Below are 6,907 nucleotides of genomic sequence, written 5' to 3' on the forward strand. Positions count from 1 at the left end.
CATCTTCAACTCTTTTATTTCTCCCCCCACCCTTCTTTCTTTCCATCACGCACCCTCACCCTGCATGAAAGCACACACACACACACTTACACACACACACACACACGAATGGGGTGGGGTGGTGGGGGGTCTTCTACCAAGCAACACCTCACTCTTGTTTCATGCAGAATAGCCAGATACGGAATAAAAACCTTAACCTGCATTTAAAACGTACCTGACCTAGAAAGAAAAGTACATATTGATACTTGGTTTTTCAGGTCTATAAAAGCAGTTTATAAATACTAATCTGAGAGTGTTCATGTACTAAATGCATGAATAATAAAACTTGCCTAAACAGGTTTGCAGTGAAGTACAAAGTACAACATCTCCATCTGAAATGTTGTAAAAGTAAAGATGGAGAGTGGCGGAAGCTCCAAATTGTAGCACTTGACTGCTGTACTTGGGTAAATGTATGTTACTTTCCACTCTTGCTGTCTCTCACACACACACACACACACACACACACACACACACACACACACACACACACACACACACACACACACACAGAATACAGAGGGTTCATGGTACAGCAGTCTATAGGAAGGTTAATTTTAATGAAGAAATGTCTGCATAAATAATATAGCTGTAATTAATTATTTAATTCCTTGCTCATATCTCTTTACTTCAATTATTTTAATGAGCACTTTCAAGAGCAGGGCCACAATAATTAATATCCATACAATGACTATGTTAATAATTAGAATTAATCTAAGTGCTTTGGCATTGACTTCTCTACACTTGTACTCATTTCAGGCTCAGTTTAATGTCTAGCTGTCTATTTACTTGCATGTCGTGTGGTGGTTTTAAATGAGATTTCCTGTGTAATAAGAAATAGATTGTGACTATAGATGAGGGCTGTTGGCTGTTAAAGTAGCACGCTCTAAAACAGGCATGACAGTGACAGTCCATTTCAGAAGTAGGTAAAAATAACATCCGAGCATGTACAATGTCACTAAAACCACACTTGCTGCAAATAAAATGATTTACAACTGTGCTGTAACTGCATGATCATGCTTGTCTGATCACAACATGTGGGCGCCTGTGTGTGTGCATGCACAGTGTGTGTTGGGCTGGAGGAGGAAATCTATCAGGGCAAAGAAGTAAGTATTCCTCACCCTGGGTGTGGAAATTCATGGAGGTCTGTGATGGTTTGTGCAAATGGAGTGGGGGCACAGGCTGTGAAAACCAAATACAATTTGATTAGAAGTTAACCGCAAAGCAATATTTTCCCTGCCTCAGTGCGCCATGTGAAAAAAATGACTATTTGTTTTTTTTCCCAGTGTGAGTGAAAGTGAATGAGACCAAGCCTTGAGCGTGTTCAATTACCAAACAATAACATCTTGGTCATAATTGGGATTTCAGGTAAGGCTGGCCAAGGACTAAATATTGAAACACACCAAACAGAAACCCCAAAGACATGTCACCAAAACATCTACAGTAAACCTGTGAGTTTGGCTGGGCTAGAACTTCTGTTTTTGTGGAATAATTGCAGCTGAGGCTCAGGTTCATTTTATATTCACAGGAGAGCATTTTCAGTCAGTCCCCATGACTGGAGAAAGAGATTACACAGAGCCTAATGAATTACAATACATCATGTCATATTGGAGGAACTGCACCAGCGCCAGCTGTCTTTTATTTGATGAAAGCGTGATCCATTTGGACATCTTCTGAGACATCTTGTGACACTACTCTTGCTGTGAGCGTGGAAACAAACAGCCTTGCTTTGCTATGGACTCGGGCAATGAAAGTACACATTTTTGACATTTGGGGATGCTGCAGACAGCAGCAGACCCCCATATAGATATGTCAGAATGAATGGAACAAAAGCAGTAAACACAACCTGGATGTGCAGCTCCGGACTGAACAGGATACGTCTCATTCGCTGCACCGCCGTGGTCACTTATCTTTTTCAATTCTTCATTTTCACCTAGTTGAAGCAGCAAATATGACACAAGTTGATTTGGCTATAAAAGAGAACTACTGTACCTCTCCTATCCCAGGGTTTGGCTCCTTCACATCAGCTCGTGGGAGGCAGGCGAGTGATTCGTCTCCTACAGATTGGGCTTCAGTAAACTGTGTCAAGCAAGGAACACATTGACCCTGACATTTTCTGCATGGCCAAGGGAGGGGAAGATCCACTTAATGGCTAGTCCTGTGCCGTCCAGCAGCCCGACTTTAGATCAATAATTGCTTCATTAGTTAATCTGATTGAGTGTGTGAGCAGCCTGTAGTCGATGCAGAGTTACCTCTCTTTCTGTGAGGAGTCTGCGTTGTATTGATTTCATTGTTCCCTGTAGAGCCAAACTTTTCCCCCCAACTAATCCGCACATTTACACGGAGAAAAGGAAAATGGATCTTTTTGCTTGAGCTCCTCATGCCAGGCATACCTCAGTGATATTAAAGCGCGTCAATAGAAACTGCTTCTTGATAGCAACAAGTAAAACAAACGAGGGGACCAAATGGCACGTCTTATGTTGTCAGGTTGTTATGTTACTTGTGGTTTGAAAGGGCAACCCTGTCTCCACTATTCCTGGCTTTTTAGCTGCTCAATGTTGCATTGTGTTCAGCAGCTAGTCGCTCACTTTGTCTGTTTTAGAGCATTTGTTCCTGTAAACAGCTGCCTGCTAAAAACAATGCTAATGAGTGTTGGGAGTGAACCAAACTGAAGGCTGGAAAACCAAAACAATGAGCTAAAAGACGCTGAAACGCTCCGTGGAGCTGAGGAGAACTGCAGAGTCTGGTGATACTTCTCTGTGGGTTTGGCACTACGCGGGGCCCTTCCACATTGCATGTAGTTATTTGATCCATTTTAATACAAACAAATTCCTGATGGCAGCTTTTCCATTTTTACGTTTTAGCTTCTCAACAGGTTATATAACATCTGACATCCGAAGAAGTTAGCTTTGCGCTGTTGTCAGAACACTGACTGATGCTTTGTCATTGGCTTTTACATAATTTATTCCTTCACTGTCTTTCATGGTTCTTTAACTGATTCTTATTCTTTTCAAATCCCTTGATAGTAGAAGAGCAGCAGCAGTTTAAATAGCAAAAGATGGAGCACGATTACAGCAACAGGGTGCTGAAAAAAACAAGGTTTCGTAACACTAGTCTCCTCCTAGATTGGAAAAGTGGTTTTGAGTGCATAAAGACATAGAAAACAAGCTTGTAAAGATCCTTTATAATAACAAACCCAATAAACTGCATCACTTACGACACTATATCATTACATTGGCACTTTGACGCCATTAACCTGATGTCATGCTGGTACAGTTTCTCAGTTTCTTTCTTTTTTTCTAATTTAATATGACACTGTATGTCTTTTCACTAGGTGTGAGGTTCTTTTGTCCTGTGTGCAGTCAGTTAATCCTGTATTGTGGAACCGTGTTGTATCATGTCAGCGCAAATTTACCGAGACAAATTCCTTGTGAAACCATTGCATTTAGTGAAAGAAAGCGATTCCTTCAGCCCCCATGGCCTCATGCTGCAGAGTAACTACCACAGGAGTAGAGTCAATCCAAAACAAACTGAAATGTTTTTAATGATCATACAACATGTGAAATAGATCTTCTAGAGGAAGAGGACGTCTCACACACAGTGGAGTAAACAAGGCTCGTGTATGTTACATTTCCTTTACTTTGACATTTAGATCAAAGGACCCAAGCTAGACTTTAACAACTGCAAAGTCTCAACAGGGATGCTTATGATGAAAACATTTCTATATTTGTCATGTAATTGAACAAGTTTATAGGTCTCAACGTATCCTAATATGAACTAAGAACATTTAACACAAGAAACAAGGATTATTTGAGGAATTCCTATAAAGGGCAAGGAAACCAACCTTGCTGATCAGGGATCCAATCTGTTAGGCAGAATCAATTACACTGAGAGCTGTGGGGGGGGAAAATAGAGTTCAGATGTGTTACAGGTGAAATGTTCACAGTCTGTCTCTGCCTGCATCCTGTGTTGGATGCAGCTGTTGTTTGATACGTACGGCAAAGTCTGGCAGGCTCGGCTGCCGGTTGTGCCTGTTTCCCCAAATTACCTGGTTGTGAGTGCATAAATGTAACATGAAAGGAAGAGAAATTATTCATGAAGATGTAGACCGGTCTGCTACAACTCAGGCATCTGTCATCTGTCAGTATTGTTTATTCCTCAGCTAAGGCTGACACTATTTGTGGGTTTGTCAGTTAATGGCGGCTCGTTGCCGGTGGAATCGGCAGCACTTAAATGCCGCCTGCTGCAGGCTGATGCTTCCAGCAACAACCCAGAATAAACACAAATGGCAGATTCTTGTTATCCCCTTTTACTTTGCCAGCATATGTTTTGGGAATACATCTTCTGCCATTGCCTTTTAATGACGCGCAACACCCAAATGTTCCATGAAATTAACACTTAAACAAAAGATAAGTCATGTTATGGCAATTCTGTTATTAGAATTGAAAAGTTAGAACTCCTCGCTGCGTAGGGATTTCAAAGGAAAAGTTGTCATTTGCCGCTGATTTCTTTTTCTTTTTTTACTACAATAAAGTGGTGAAAGCAAGTTGACATTCTGTTCGCCGGTTAATCTTTAAAAAAGTAGGGATAGATACCAGCTAAAGGGAGATACAATCTCTCGATATATCGGAGTGAAAAGGGCATGTCAAGAATATCAAACAGATGACAACGTAATCAAATATATAAAGATGAGCACTCTTTTTCTCCAACAACTGGAGCCATTTATGGTCCGGGAGTGAAGACTGCTGGGATATCGAAAGGTACTTTGTACAATGTAGAAGAGGAGGGACTCCTGCTTTCAGTTGCAGAGAGGATGTTCTGTTTTGAGCTTTGCATACATTACAATAATCCTGCTCTCACTGGGCTGTTTGATAATGTTTCACCAGATGGGGTTGGAGAGTTTGGAAGGTAATTTGTTGTGAAGTAGCAATATTAATTGATTGCTGTCACGGTTATAACTTAGTTTATTCAAAGGTCCCATGACATGGTGCTCTTTGGATATAGGCCTTGGTGGTCTCCTAATACTGTATCTGAAGTCTCTTTTATATAGACCTTAGTGGTCTCCTAATACTGTATTTGAAATCTCTTTTATATAGACCTTAGTGGTCCCCTAATACTGTATCTGAAGTCTCTTTTATATAGACCTTAGTGGTCCCTATTACTGTATTTGAAGTCTCTTTTATATAGACCTTAGTGGTCCCCTAATACTTTATTTGAAGTCTCTTTCATATAGACCTTAGTGGTCCCCTAATACTGTATTTGAAGTCTCTTTTACATGGACCTTAGTGTTCTGATGTCAGAGTCTGAGTCATGATGTCTCTCTCTCATGGGTGGGCCAAATTCTCTGGGCGGGCAAAGCAGGGAAAGGGGAAGTAACCTTGCCCCTTATGACATCACAAGGGGCTGATTCCAGATCAGCCCATCTGAGCTTTCATTTTCTCAAAGGCAGAGCACGATACCCAGGACTCAGTTCACACCTATCGCAATTTCTGGCCACTGGGGGCCATAGGCAGGCTGGGGGAACAAATATTAATGTTTAAAAAACCTCAGAAAGTGAATTTTTCATGCCATGGGACCTTTAACATAGCTTTGACAAATTCCAAATAACATAGCATCAATAGCCTACAAATAAAAATACACACAACAAAACTGGAAAACCCTTATAAAACAGCACAGTAACACCAGAAAGAAATACCCTAATACTCTTGTTTCAACTTAAGTTTTAGCATTCATCAGGATGGCACAGAAAGATAATGTTTTCCAAAATGGCACCTTACAGTTCCCTGAAGATGCCCCTGAGTGACTGCACCAGAAACCCCGAGAGGTTTCCCCATGTCACTGAGTGCCTGAGGCGCCTGGTTGAGTTGGCACCTACAGATATGTTTAATATTTGCACATTTGAAGTGATGATGTGAGATCTTCTTTTTGTAAAGTTTTTATTTTGGGCTTTTAAGGACATTTATTGACAGGAAAGTGAAGAGATACAACACGGGGCGGGGGGGGGGGGGGGGGGGGGGGGGGGGGGGGGGGGGGACAACATGCAGCAATGGAATTGGGTCGCAATGGAACCTCGGCCGCTGCCAAGGACTTGGGGCATGGGGCACACACACTACTGGGTTAGCTAGAGGTGGCAGATGTAAGATCATCTTTGTAAACTATCCAAAAATACATGATTATTGTACACATGTATAGATCAAGTACAAGTTGCAAGGTAACTTAAGCTTAACAAGTCAGTTGGATCCATGTTTGTGTCCCCCTGACGGATGTAAGTCCATCATTCACCCACTTTTTGTTCTGTTTTTGTTTCCATCAACTCCAAAGAGGAAACATCTGGCTCGTCAGCTGCTGAATGCTCCACTGTGTTCACCTGCTAGCTGCTAACTGCCTGTCTGTGTGCTTGGTGCTGGCTGGGTAAGTCATTGAAAACAAGATGATGAGGTCACGTGGAGTGAACAAAAAAATTTGCAGGTTAAAAAAACTAAAACAGTAAGTTGAAAGGTGCCAAAAAGCTCTGTAGGGGTGAGTGGAACTGTAGTGTTGGGAGGTGATTTTTAGAAGTTTGTGAACTGAAATAAGAACTTGATAAATTATAGCAGCTTTTAATGTAAAATAATAAAAGAATTCAATGTTTTTTGCAACCCTTCTCAACATCCAAATATATATGTATAGTGCCAAAAGCAAAAAGTGCTCAATATGCAGAATGGCCCATTTTATACTGAATAGTCTATATTATATTACTAGGTTCTAATTAGTTATTCATACATGTGTACATGGTTTTAATGTTGCAGATGGTTCAGGTGGGACTATATTGTAAATACTCCATTCACTGTTTGCTTGTGAATCCCCCCCCTTATCATATCCTATATCATAT

This window comes from Etheostoma cragini, chromosome 3 (assembly GCF_013103735.1).
Source record: "Etheostoma cragini isolate CJK2018 chromosome 3, CSU_Ecrag_1.0, whole genome shotgun sequence".
Taxonomy (NCBI): domain Eukaryota; kingdom Metazoa; phylum Chordata; class Actinopteri; order Perciformes; family Percidae; genus Etheostoma; species Etheostoma cragini.